The sequence below is a fragment of the Ammodytes marinus genome (assembly GCF_949987685.1).
Source record: "Ammodytes marinus genome assembly, chromosome: 12".
In the NCBI taxonomy this organism is placed as follows: domain Eukaryota; kingdom Metazoa; phylum Chordata; class Actinopteri; order Uranoscopiformes; family Ammodytidae; genus Ammodytes; species Ammodytes marinus.
Genome location: NC_137216.1, coordinates 12,024,541 through 12,039,547, shown reverse-complemented (window position 1 = coordinate 12,039,547; position 15,007 = coordinate 12,024,541). Strand labels below are relative to the sequence as shown.

General features: G+C 40.4%; 1 protein-coding gene across 1 annotated transcript in view; it reads right to left on the bottom strand.

Moving 5' to 3' along the window:
* Positions 1-15,007, bottom strand: part of thsd7ba (thrombospondin, type I, domain containing 7Ba) — a gene marked incomplete at its 5' end in the record, with an annotated part of 124,480 nt that overhangs the window by 89,323 nt on the left and 20,150 nt on the right. The window lies entirely within an intron of this gene.

The window sequence follows — 15,007 nt, the reverse complement described above, 5'->3', positions numbered from 1 at the left end:
TGATGATTCGGTGAAGTTGATGACGATGAGTCATTCTCAGTGTGCAATGTAAAAATAAAAAAAGAGAGGGAAAAACAATTTGCTTCTTGTTTGATGATGGTACGATGACGTACGAAAGCCTTAGGACCTGCTAACGAAATCCTAGTTCAAAGCGTTCACCTGCCAAACGTGTTCAATTACATTTCACATCACAAGGTCTGACGGCTGATGCCCGATAGGTCTGTTTGCAAAGGGAGAAGTTCAAAGACATGATGAGCGGTAAAATAACAGTTAATTTGAAGGGGCTAATCCATCTGTGAAAAACCAGGGAAAAGCGCTATATAAGTGGAGTCCATTTACCATTTAGCCATGTTGACATTTGTTAGGCAACCGAACCAACCAAGTGCACATCATAATACCTGAATGAGCGATGATGAGGTTGATTTCTGCAGCGTGAAACAGATTGGCAGTCACTTGGTGACATCAAAGTATGTGAGCCAAAAGCACAACTGTCAGCATCTCAGACAAATGGTGGAAATTAGAACTACTGTGGTCAGGGGGGAAACAAAATTGCTGATACCGGTTTCCCGCTGTTGCTTAAAATGGAATACTTCCATGAATTCAAGCTGACCACAGCCTCTATTATGGAGAATGAAGAGAACTACAAACATTTCACAGCAGTATCAGAGGCTGCACATGGTGAAGATATGGTATGTTTAAAATCATTTTGGATAGTAAAAAGATATTTCACTTGATAAAGTCCACCCAAAACAAACTATTTTATGTCTCTTTTATTTATTCATATGGGGTAAGAATAAGTGTCTTAAATGAGAAGTAACAACAAGAGGAAGGTGTCATAGCGGTGCAGTGGTTAGGTTAGCACTCTCCACAGTGAGAAGATCATGGGTTCAAATGACCTGGTTGGCTGTATGGAGTTGTTATGAGTGCAGATAATGGATGGATGGATGGGAACAAGATGTTAGAGAATAGCTATCAGGCTGTTTCTACACACACTGTTAACAGCCTTCTGTTACCATGGAAGTCGTTCTCAGTCCCAAAACTTACATCATTAACATACCGTAGCCAAATATAATTTGGTTAACTGGAGGCTGAAATATTAGAAAATATAAAATTTGGAATTGAAAAGATGGTGGTCCTGAATGAGCAGGCCTTAGGTGTTGTATGGTTGCTGTAATTCACTTATGGAGTGTATTTCATAATCAATCGTGTCTGGAGCACATGTGGAATAACACTGCTTGTTGTGCTGAATCTGAAAAGTCAAATCTATATTAAAATACATCACGATATAGTGATGCAACATGGTGTTAATATGAGCGGAATGTGTAGATTCAGATGATTAAAGAGTGGTAATTAAATAGCGATTTCATAAAGTGCTAAAATGAATTTGTAAAATAATAAAAATCCAATCAAAAATGACTTGTGTCCTTTTAATTTAGGTTTTGACCTATTCTGCTCATTTCCAGAAGATTTAAATCAGAAGGAAAGAAAGAAAAATCAATTTGATGATATTATCTACATCAGCCGCGTGAACTTCTCTACCAGTTATTTTGCCACATGCTATGAAAAGGATAATTTGATTCATTCCTCCTAATTGGAATTAATAATGAGATCCTACTGCTTCCTAAATTGCTTTCCTTTGACAAAGCTCCGAAACTCTAATATGCTTTTTCCTGCCAGTGAAATCATGTTGTTAACACTTTGTTCGCCGGCCAATCACCGACATGACACCACTGCTTTGAAGCTGTTGCTTTCTGCTTAAGGGGGCAATCAATTAAAGTGCTGACTTTGTTTCATAGTCCACTGAAGCGCATCATTGAGTTTATTTGTCGTGGCTTTGCCTTATTAATGGGGGGACTTACATCATGTGACGAACACCAATATGGTCAAATGACGTTTTGGTTGTTATATCTTTTTTATTTTTAAGAGATCATTGTTTTTGGAGAGGAGGATGATTTGTCCACTGGTGTTATTTCAGCAATTAGTTTGGACATTCAAGTGCATCAAAAGAACATGACCAGTTTTGTCTGAGAATCGATGTCTTCTAATGTCTCCATTCCAATTCCCATTTTATGTTGTATGTGCATCAGACATGTGCAAAACGATAAATGCGATAACAATGTACTATCGTCCCTTGCATTCATTCACACTGCGGATTAGTGTCAAAGAGCAGATCAGAGAAAATAGAGAGTTACATGTGGCTTGTTAGCCTGGAAATCCAGACCCGCATCTAGAATGATATATTGGGTCTGGCCACGATCACCTTCCCAATTCAAGGGGCAGAACCTACGCGTGCATTTCAAATACCACTGCACGCAATTGGATAGCACTAGGACCAATCAGAGCAATGAACAAGGTGGCGTATTAAGCCCCGTTTGTTTAGCAAACAGCGAGGTTAACTGGTAAATTCAACTTTTTAAACAGAACATTCTTCTTTCTTGCTAATGAAAAATTTGAGTGCCGTCTTCTAAATCGTTAAGTGTTGAGCCCAATGCCGTTTTAAACTCAAACAATGTATCCACATCCATCTTTGTTGTTTTCATGTCCAGCACTGTCGTCATCGGGTTACGTCCGGCCCAGAGCCCCATGCATTGGGCTCTGGCCCGACCATATCAGATAGAATGATTTTGATTAGTAAGTCAGAATTCTCCAACATAGTTAATGAGCTTCAATGGAGAGTGTCCAGACCAACACACTGAGCAAATTTAAATTGACCAGCGGCAGGATTTCCAGGCTAGTGGCTTGAATTAAAACCATCCAAATTGTAGTTTGTCTTTTGCTGTGGGTATGGCCAACCATATTAATTGCCTTGTTCAGGATGTCTTTTTTTTTGTCGCAAGTAGTCTATTAGCATGGTGGACAAGAATACACCCTGGGGAAGCGGTCGTAGTGTCTGTTACTGCTACTAGACTGTAACATAGTAGCAACACTGTAAATGCCTCAGAGGTACCCTGCCACAGACAGCACTGTCTCTGGAAACAGTACTGAATGAAGCAGACTGGTGAGCCGTGTCACTATGGGGACAGAGCTCTATTAAGAGGTGAGATCCTGGGCACTTGAAAGGCAACACATATTCAGCTACATTAGCCTTCTCGAGCAATAGGCCACTTGTAAACGAAGGCTGGCTATTCTTTATGGGCTACCTTGAAAATTGGGTGCATAAAACAAGAGGCTGAACAAAAATAGCTGAAAATAAAAAAGCATTGGTGCCTGCACAAAATGAAGTGTCTCAACTTGGGTATAAAACATCTTTATTGCCGCAGCCCATTTCACTTGTTTTCGAGTCTATGCATTGCCAAAAGGTGGACAATCGGCAATGAATAGGCACTTTGAGCGGCACATTTTGTTCAGAATTCCACACTATATGCTTCGTTGACTACCCTGCTTGTTTACATTCATTAATTTGGGGTTTTGAATGCATACTTAGGCTGCACCATGTTGTATTAATCTGAACTAACGTGCTTTTCACTCTGGCTTAAGATGATGTGAAGTGCCAGACTGCTTGTTTACAGCCTCATAGACACTTGAGGCGCTCTGAGCGGGAGAGAGACATGTTGTTTATGTCAGGCGAGAGCAGAGGCCATGCGAGATCACTCACAGCTGTGGAGTCATCCGTATGTCTATGAAAACATTTTAATTAGACACATTAGACTGGAGATATCAATCAAAATTTTCAATCTCAATTCAATCAAAACTGACAGCACTCGACTAACAAAAAACATATGGGGTTTACCCTAAAATAGACTGATGAAAAAAACCCTTCACAAAAATAAGATATGAGCAGCAATTCACCGCCGAGCTTGAAGACCTTGAGTGTGTCAACAGCGAGCAGCCGGACTGCCACTGATACCGCGATCGCTGATGGCACTCTTTCTTGATACCCACTCTCTCATCAGCATGACCACCTGTGCTGGAAAGGGGTGGGGACGGGGGGGCTGTTTTCATACGATGCCATGGTATGTGTGTGTGCGTGATTTATGGGGGTGTGATTGGGAGTGATTCGGCTGCCAGGGGAGGCAGCGAACACAAGCACTAGTTCATCTCCAAAGCTCTGAATAATCACTCTCTCCATCCGTCAGCATCAGCATCTGTCAGCCCCCTCCGGAGTGGAGCAGTCACAGCTCCTTCATTCCCGTTGCACTTAGTCGCCTTGCCTACACCTCCAGGGGGGCTGCGCTACCCCCCGGGGACCCTTTGCTATATTTACTATTCCATTAACGCTGCGGTGTAGGGAAAGAAATACTTAATGGCAAAGAGGCTGCCGCAGACTTCACTGTAATGCAGGGAAAGACAGAAAGTAAACCTATTGCCAGTGTAGCGTGACCAAACTCGTATTCTCTTTCTCGGCAGTGTTTAGTTGAACACCCTTAAGTTGGACAAATGATAGCAAAGCTGTACGGCAGTATAAAAAAAAAGTAAGAAAAGAAAAGCAATCCCCATGCTATGCCCCGAAACCAGACAGAAGGGGAGACAAAAAGAAAGCAAACAACAGAGCCGTAAACTGTCTCTTAAACAGCAGCGAGCAGTGCTCCGTCACCAGAATAACTGCACCAGACCACTGTTAAATCTTTTGCCTCTCTGGTAACTTTAATTACATTGGGTAAAGGCATCGTAAGTCAGGTCAGTAAAATCTTAAGATAGGATTTCCTTTGTTGCTGAACTTTTCAATTACATGCTGCTACTTTGGGGCTGCTGTAATGTGCGATATTTACTTGTAGGGCTTTAAACTTTTACAGCCAAACAGCCGGATACTATACGCACACAATGACCCTTCTGTCATGAATGAGACACATCTTTTTCTTAGCCACAAATTCTGCTTGAACGTTTTACAGACACAAATCATTTTTGTGTATTTATTGATCATATTGATCATTGCCTCGACTGTGCTGTGCTGTCCTGAGCACTTTTCTTTAGCTTGAATCTTTGCCTCAGTTGTGGAGAGACTTGCTAACTCTGTTTGAAAGATTCAATGCTTAAGCCTTAACAGCAGTGCACTTCAAATGACATGTTTTTTATTGATATGATACTCGTTTGGTGATTTACTTTGGGGAGACATACTGCTGTAACATTATTGCACATTATGTTTTTGTCTCTACGTAGCAATTTTTTGTGCATCTTTCCCAAAAAAAACATCTGCTTAGCCTAAACTCACTATCCATCTCCAACTTCCCAGCCCGAGTTAAGTTTGACTGTTCGGATACACGCGTCTTTTGTCACTGCACTTTTTAATTAAATGATACCTATGCCACTGAGCCTCATTATGCACGGAGCCGTCCCCCATGCCACACTTCCATCAGTTGTAATTTATGAGCAGCGAGGTGCATCCTCAATTAGAACATTCATATATGCAGAAATTCATCAGATTATCATCAGGCAGTCGATCCATCTACAGAAGGCTTGAATCAGCTTTATCTTAACCTAGTGTTTAGGTAGCAGGTTAAAAGGTAATTTGTGAAACGTGAGCGGAATATGTTCAAAAATCACCATCGGCAGAACAAATTCGAGTGGCAAAACAACACACAGCTAAAAATAACGTTTGTGTGATTGAAAAAAAGGGGGGTTAGCAGCTGAGAAATTTGACCTTCCTGCCTTGAATATAAATCATTGTATTTCCATAAATGCTCAGTAAGTGAATACAATACAGTATTTGGATTGTTGGCTTAACACAGAGACTTATTGCAGCTTTCATTATCCAGAGGCGAAGCATCAGCCTCAGTATCCCACACTAATGGAATACTTAGGGCTGCAATACTATGAGCATGGCCTCAGTGGGCTTTTGCTATAATTTAGCATTCAGCCCTACAACACCAGTGCAAGAGCTACATGAAAGCCTAATCACTAACTAAATAGCCAGTGGAATAAACAAAACAACACTAACACTAACACATGCACGGTTTGCCCATTGAGTAATGAAATCCCTATTATGGCCAATCAGTATCGGACAAAATAAGCACTTGTAATGCAAACATCTCTTCAGAGCCGCTTCACAGTGTGGCAATGAGAATCTTTTCCGTCCATTGATGGAAATCTGATAAGCGGCAGACAGAGAGGAATCCAGAGTCTCTTGACTGCTATCAGCAGGTGTGACACTTCAAAGAGCCAGTTTCACACTTTGTAGAAAAAAAAAACACAATGCACGCTCCTTCTGCTCCGATTTATCTCCAATCAATACTGCGGCAAATCACAAGGAGGATCATTTCAATACCAGCATGAAGACTTCTGAGTGAATCATCCATCATCTTTAGTCGGCAGCATTAGCATAATTCATTCAGGGAGTTGTCAAACTGTGGACAGTGTTTAAACTTGCACAGCAGTCAGACAACACAGCGAGGTGAACCCACAAGACACAACAGGTCAGAAGGAAGCCATGCCCTCTCTCTCATATATATTCCCTTTCTGTTTTTCTCAAGATATTTCCCTCTTCAGCCAGAGCAAAACAAACCGCCCAGCGCTGTGACTTCATGTCACCGTCCTTTTGATCCATATTGATGTGCAATCATGGTGGCAATTCAACAGCTTCTGATAAGAACGTGTGCCGACATGGTTCCCGTCTCACACTGTCACTGTGCACAAACTCACTGATAACGGCAAAACTAATCGCCCAAAAATCAAGCACTGCAGAGGACTTCTGATTCAAACATCATGATATGAATCAAGCACTAAGTTGTTATATCAGCAGTGCCTCAACACAGCATATCCAAAGAGACATCTCTGCAATGTATTTGTGAGGACTGTGAAATGAATATAAATATGGGCCTTTGCCATTATATGTTTAAGGCAACAGTGCTGTGTTTAACTTTGCCAGTCAAGAGCGCGCCCACCTTCACCCAAAGCCAAAGCGTTGCTCCCTGGCATAGCTTCATCTCTGTATATGAATGCAGGTTCTGTGATGAAGGATAAAGCTCACACATCTTCTTTCCTCTTCTGTCTGATATATATTTTTCCGGGTCAGTGCTTGTGTCACATTTGCCTTGGTTTCTACTCTGTGTATGCTAACCTGCCCAGGGCAGCTTGCTGTCAGAGAGTTTCAAATGGGTGCTGCAGAAAACACACGCTCCTTTCTGTAAAGTCAAGAGAAAATGAGTAAAGGTGTGCGGAAAACTTATTCAAAAACAGCTGACACAAGAATTACTTTCCTGGGTTACCATCCCTCCATGATAAAGATCCTATGCTAAATCAGCAGAGGGTTATTTTTGCAGCTTTGACTTAAATTCTATAAGATAGTTTATATAAGTTTTGTTAAGACTTCACCTCCAAGTTGTCTTGACTTCTTAAAATGAGTTGTTCAAGAAAGTAAAGTTAAATTGAAGTTGATTATTAATTATTTATAATATTTAAAATAAGCATAATGTATGATGAGCAAGTCTTGATAGCTCCTGCTGCTTTGCCTGACAGACTCAGTTGTAAATCAATTAACTTTGTGAGGAAAACTGAGAAGGTGAAAAGTCCACAAATTGTAACAGGCTGACAAATGGCATCCTATTATGTGTGATGTTATGCCATCACAACACAGCAGGGCGCTAGTTTTTTTATACCCAGGTTCAACAATATATCCCATTCCGGTGACATTTCTTTCTTTTTTTCCCTCCTCATAGTGATCCTGTCGTGTCATGCTGTATTGCTAAAAATCTACAGATTGTCAAAACCTAGACAGAACTTCTTCTCCGACTGAAATCAATGTTTGGCTATATAATCATCCGCCTCCAGAGAGACTCAGTAGTTCATCTACCAAGGGGATATTGTATTTCCTCTTAGAGCTCGTTTATTCACTTTGATTTTAGGTTGCACCCCCCTCCCTCCCCTCCCTACCCTCCAAGAATCAATGTGTTTACACTTATAAATGCCACGGTTCCTAAGTCGGTATCTCTTTAAGACCACAGCCAGAGGTTTTTGCAATACCTCGATGGGGGTGATCAGAATCTTTTTCCCGTGTAATTGCTTGTCTCATGTGGTCCCCTCGAGTCCCCGCGCCAGCCTGCGTAGAGGTGACAAGTAATTGGGTAGGATGCCATTCACTCTCTGCCTCTCACTGTCTTCCAGTGACTTGGGATCTCTCTGCCGTAAGCACAGGAGCAGAACTAATGGCAGCCACCTGAGCATAAGACCCTCGTGTTTTGATAACGCAGGTGACCCAGGCCATGGCAGGACAGAGGTAAAGTGACAATTTTATCTCTGGCAAAAGGCAGAACTGTTAGTATGATTTATCTGCTGATTGTTCTATAACATATACTGTATGTACTGTATATACTACATATAAGTTCATTTTGTATACACTGAACAACACCAGCTACTTTTTTTTCACAACCCAGGATATTTTCACATAAACCCCAGCATTGACTTACATGTATGAATGACAAAGCTGTCTGTGTAGTTCAAATGATTTACCTGAAAAAATAAACTGTATTGACTGGTTTGGGACCAACTACAGGGGAAGTGGAGATTTCACAAACCGTATACGGCTATGAAGGAATACTTCTCTTATGTGTTTAAGGAGAGCCTTGACAAGGTAGCCTTCTCGGTTGAACATCTGCTGAATCTTAATTTGAAGGCCGATTAGATTACTGACGTACCTCAAGCTGTTCAGATTGAACAGAAATTCCCCAAAGTAATGCTTTATTTCTGTTTTTTGAGCATTAGGTGGAAGCACTTTGAATTGAGGCAGGCAGGTTTCATTTTCCAGAACAGTGTAAATTATGCCTCCAGAAACAATGTTTTGTTGATGCTTAAAACGACTAATGCAAGCATGCTCTTATGTGTTACCTTAAGTTACAAAGTAACATTAAGAAAACCAAAACAACTTGGTTAATGTCATAGAAAGTAACTAGACCAAATCAACTGGTTAAAGCTGCAATTAATTATCAATATTTTTATATTAAAGCTCCCATATTATACACTTTTCGGTTCTATTATACACCATATTATATGGTCTTAGTGGTCCCTAATATGTTTTTCTTCAATTGTTTGCTGAAAAAAACTTTCAGATAATTTATTGTACTATGCTGATGTTCAGCTAATCTCACAATGGCCTATTTTTTTAAAAGAGCTGCAGCTCCCCTCGTAAATATACAATCTTTGAGCTCCCCCCGCCCCCTGTCCGGAAGCGAAGCCAGATACGCCTCGCCCTCTGTCTGTTTGTAAACAATGATGACGTATAGCCTGTTAGAACAGTTAGGTTTAGCCTACCCATGAGAAGAACCAAGTCTAGTGCTAGTAACGCACTTTGAACAGTTTGACATGACCTATCCTTGTCTGAAAGACTATGTTCATACAGATGCACTGACAGCCACACGCTAATGGAAACGGCATGTTCACAATAAAAATGCTGCAAAAGATGGTGGCTACTACGAAGCTAGCTCTGGAGCTAGCTGCTAACAATACCACTAAAATCTGTGAAAAAATGATCTTCAAAGTCAAACTTCTTTAGTATTCCTTCCAATCCTTTGTCCTGTTAAAAACGATGCATTTCCAGACTGGTGTGGGGAATATAAATATGTTTTTATGAGCAAAAGCTGAATGCTTGTCCCAAAGCTAATAGCTATACACCAGTCAGGCAAAAATACCAATAAAAACATTTATTTCAGTTTCACTGTTTGAAAAAAAGCACAAGTAGCTTCCTATCCGTTGTGTTATTAAAAACGAGCCTGCTGTGGTTAAGATAAATTAGTGGATTATGCAACATTCATCATGTTTTGCCGTACTACAGGCATCTTGTCGCTTAGCAACAAGCAAACCACATGGGGGTGAAGGAATATTTTTCGAGAGGATCTCGGGGCCGTGGACCAATAAGAAATAGGGGGGTGGACTGCACAGTGGAAGCTTTTGGCTTTCCAGTTTTTGACATCAGAAACGGGGAGAATTCTGACTGGAGTATATTGGGTGGAGAGGTGGAGGGTTTCAGAAAAGGGGAGAGTGAGAAAAGGACAGAGCTTTCTTTCTTTTGATACTTTTGCAGTCTGTAGACACACCGTAGACCCATAATTATGTTCAAAAACATCGGAAAAGTGCATTTGCACAATATGGGAGCTTTAACAATAGGACTATAAAAAAGTGTTCACTTGTGACACAGGGAATTGTCATCACATTCCCTTTACTGTTTATTTTAGTCTCACCACTCTCATCAACTCTTCTCCACATGTAGCCGGGCAGCAATTTTCTGGAAAAAGCTTGGATAAAGCCATTGTACTCTACTGCAACATCCCCAAACAAAGTTAGCAACTATTGTGAACACAATGGAACGTTTAGCTGCTAAAGGAACCTCTTTTTTTCTCAGGCGTTAAAACAAAACAATACTACAAATTAAGGCTATTCTTTCTTCATGCCTGCTGGATGCGCACACTTTTTTTCTCACACATTATAATTGGACTTTTATTAGGTGATAAGAAACAGCTTTTTTCTGCTGTCCCCGAGTGAACGTAAAATGAATGAATAATGCTTTAAAGAAAGATTGGTATTAAAGTTCAGGGAAAAGGGCATTTGCTGTTACATCAGACAGGACTCAAGATCGAGGCTTTGTCTTTGTTTTCTGCCTAATAACAGTACTTAACGACGCTGTCACGACGTGATGTCAGCTCAAAAAGCCTTCAGTGAACTCTAAGAATTATAAAAATAAGTCCAAAGAATGCATTCTCCTTTTCAGCGGTACTTGAAACTGCATTCACATTATCTCTTTTCCTTTTTTTCTCTCTGTGTGTGCCATGAGTAGATATGGAAAACAAGGACAAAGTGTGGTTGTCCTCAAGGCTCAACATGTACTGTCTGCTTATCACACAGTTGTCTAGATAATCTCTAGCCTGCCTCAGTGATAGTAAGCATTTTGATGTCCCAAATCTTTATAGCTACAATGAAATACGGTGAATCTAGTCTTGTTCTACAGTCCTTATCCAACACATTCTACCGGCCTCAGTGCAGATCTCTGTTTTGAGGCTCAGCTGAGGAAAACCTCCTTAATGAGGTCATGCCAGTCTCCCACTGAGTTGCATAAGGTCATACATGTATTTATTTTCTTCCAGGGTGGACTACTGTAATGCACTTTTTGCTGGTATCAGTCCAAATTCCCTTCACTCACTCCAACTGCATGGGGCCAACAGCTGCTGCCCAAATTTTAACTGGCACCAAGACTTAACAACTTATGATCCCTGTGTGTGTGCCAACTTACTCACTTGTCACTAAAGGTGACCGTGCCTTTGGTGTTTGGAGTTTATCCCCAGACTGTGAAACACTCTGAGATTAAACAGGCTACATCATTAGCATTTTTTCAAAACCCTCCTTAATGCATTCTTTTATAGAAAGGCGTTAATGAATATTTAATGTGTTGCCGGGTTTTATCAGTCAACTTTTGCCCTTTTACTTCGCTTTTTAACTTTATATTATCCTCTGTGTTTAATGATCCCCATGTTGTTTCTTATCTCTTCTTGTTTTTGTTGCTTTTTTTATATTCTCCAGAGCATTCCGTTTGAAAAACATTGATCTCCGCGTCCCGACAAACATATGCCTCGTTGTCGCCCGAAAAATGAAAGGCTATAGTCAAGAATAAGCTGCTGTTTTCTGAAAGCATCTCCAACCACATGTTATCATTTCCCATATTCATATCTTGGTGCATACTGAAACCGGAGCAATTCTGAGCTAAAGGACCAATTGGATGAAGACCTAGAGAGCCAAGAGGGATTCTCTGACATGAGAAGTGATTACCCGAGTCAGGTAGCCCGCTGAGTGCAACCTGCAGAGGCTAAATACTTCTTCTATCCTCCATCTGTCATTTGTGTTCCCTTTGTCCCTCAGTTATTAATCAGATGCTCCCTCATTTTATGGTCCGCGGGAGGCCAAATAAGTAATGACTAGAGAAGATAACATTCACCAGCGTGCGTCCCCTTTATAACTCATTCAAATGATGCTGCTTTCCCCTTCAATGTGGCAATAGAGAAAACCACATGAGTGTTGGAGATGAATTTTCCCTTAGGTGATGTCTGTACTATAGCCAATAATGTTATAACTGTGGATAACTTAATGATTGCCGATAATGTAATCAGTTTTCAGTTTTCAATGCAATAAATGGCAATAATGCAGTAACTTGCCAATAACTTCATCAAATTTCTTGATAATAACCTTAAGTAATTAGTTTTTATATTATATAGTATGTATTGGCTTAAGCACCACACTTCCATGACACGCAACCTTACTATTGCACCCAGCCAATAATAATACCTTATTACATTATTAGTAAAATAATCAGGTTCAGAAATGTTATCAAGTTATTGGCTAGTTACTACATTATCAGCTTTTACTACATTAAAAACTGAAACAATATCACGTTATAAGATCTTTGGCTGCTACAAGTCGGAAAAATCTCAGTGTGAAGCTACATGATCCCGTTTTCTTTTGTTTCTGTTGCGCACCTCATAGTGCAAACACAATATAGAAATAATAGAGTATAGGCCTTCAAATGTGAAATTGAAAAATATACTCTGTAAGGCTGCTGTATGCCGCTGTACACACACGGCGATACACACATCGACCCATCAGCCAAAAATACACAACGCAACAGGCTCTGTCTTTATCAGGGATCCGAACAAAGCCATCAGCCACTGTGCAGCCTCTGTATAGTTGTTATCACTGAGTCACTTAGAGATGTGCAGCCACCTCAGATTCCATTCCTCTGGGAGACTTATTGGAGAGGACAGAACACTAATAGATAGCCTGGGATTTCTGAGAGGTGTATGTGTGCCCTCACTCATCTCCCATGGATAAAACTCTGGCCAATGGTGGGCAAATAGGCAATAGGCAAATGGGAGAAATATATGAATTGAATTTAAATAATTGTGCTATTTTTGGCCAGGGTGTATGGGTCGGTTCAGCCACTCCGTTTGGTCCTGAGTGAGAATTCTTCACTCATGATAAATAAAACTGTTACTGTCACTCAACTCTCTCAAATAATTAGATGGATTGCCATTAAACATTGGCACACAAATTCATGTTTAAAAGAGGATAAATCCTGATGGCTTTTTAAAAAAGGGGGCTCAAAAGGCCTAAACCTTTGGCCTTATGACGGAAGGGAAGGATTGTGACAATATCACTTGCGGAAAAAAAATAATTAAAAAATAAGTTTCGTATAAAATATAATCAATGCTTCCAAAGCAAATGCGCCCCAGGCTGTCAATCCCACTCTTCACCTTTTTACACAGTATGATGTAACCGAATGTATTGAGTCCTTGACTGATGTGTTGTCGGAGGGAGCTCAGCATTGTCTTCTTCATTCTCGAAAAGCACACAAAATAGGAAAGGCAGTAATGTGAGAGTGGGTGCACACAGGGGAAAGGCGTGGGTGTGATGCATGGATTTTAAATGACATTAAACCTGCTGCAGCGCGCCCTGGAAGGAAGGCTGTGTGGCTTAGATTCTGTGGCTCATAACTCAAGACTGGAATTGAGACGAGGCATCCACATCTCTGAGAATGAACCAATATTCCCTGCTATATGCACTGTGCTACAGATTACCAGGTACACCTGTAATAAAGAATGTAATACAACAACCTACCTAAGTGCATCCTACCTTCATGAAGTTTTACACATACAGTTTTTGGTAGATATCTGTACTGTTCAATGAGGTGTTCGTTCAGTTTTATGTCCATTTTGGAGGCTGTAGTCTGGGGTGCGGTTGAACTGTCTTGTGTTGAACTGATATTGTATTGTGAATGGTAGAAAAGCTCAAAGCAAAATGACTATTGTTACCTGAAGCGGGGGTTACACCTGTCTTTGATGGTCACATGGACCAAGGTGTTATCTGTCAGGTGGGAAGATTCTTAGGTCTCATCTTGGTCTTTAAATGTAATGTCATACAAAATCCACATATTGAGGTATCCAATATGTGAATGGCTTGGCTTCTCGGTTTGGTCTGATTGATTCTGGTAACAAAGAATATTGTCCTGGTCAGCCACGCAGGACACAGCGTACACACCCAGTGTCTTTTAATTACAGATGGATTAAGGCAAATTAGCAAACCCAGCATGGTAAACTAGCTAGACCTAAACATTTCCAGTAAATTCTGCTAGACAATCAGATAAGACAGTGACAGCTGTTGCTAAATTCTACAGAAGCATTTAGACATCATCATACGAACACTGAAGTAAATTAGATATTCATAAAAAAAAATCTTATGACTCTGGGTGTGTCCCAATCTACCGCGATTAACCCGTTCGACCCCGAACAACGACATATGTCTACATTGGAAACCCCCACTGACCAATCGAAATTCACAATGAAAATAAAACTTTTTAGTTTAGGTTATTTCAACCATGGCAAGTGGAGTCACTCCAGAACTGTGTTACATGAACATGAACCTGGCTAGAGCAAATATACTGCCAGCAGCAACTTTCACTTATCACATGCCCCATAGACCTGATACATGGTGGAGGAACAGAGAGGATAAGTCAATGTTGCTGAGAGTCTCGCTGAGTCTCTCTTAGAAAACAGTTCTGCTCTCATGCTGTACGAAACTACAGAAGGAAACTATTGGGAGTATTTTGCTCTCCATGGGAATCAAAACACATCAGAAAGTCAAACTCTCTTGTGTATGAAAAAAAAGAAAAGCAAAATGAAATAAAATGAAATGAAATGGGTAAATCAAAGCAAAAGCAGCACAGAGAAGCAACAGTGTATTCCATCAGCTCCCTTCCATGCTTTTAACCAAATGATCTCCCAAACACAGCATTCACTCAGGTTAATGTTTAAAACATTCAAACAGGACTGCCCTTATTATGTCATTATATAAAAACTGTCATTCCTAAGTTAAATCTATGTTTTAAAAATGAATACATTTTATCAACACTTTATTGTGTTCTGTTGGAAAGTAGGAGATGTGTATGCACTGAAATAATATTGCATTCAAATACCTGTATACTTCCCTCTAAGGTGAACAGACCTTTAGTTGCTCAGCAGAGCTTCCCAATGATCAGCATCAGTTCTTGCCAAGTATTTAAAAAAGCAAATTAATTCATTTGGCCTTAATTAAGTAACTG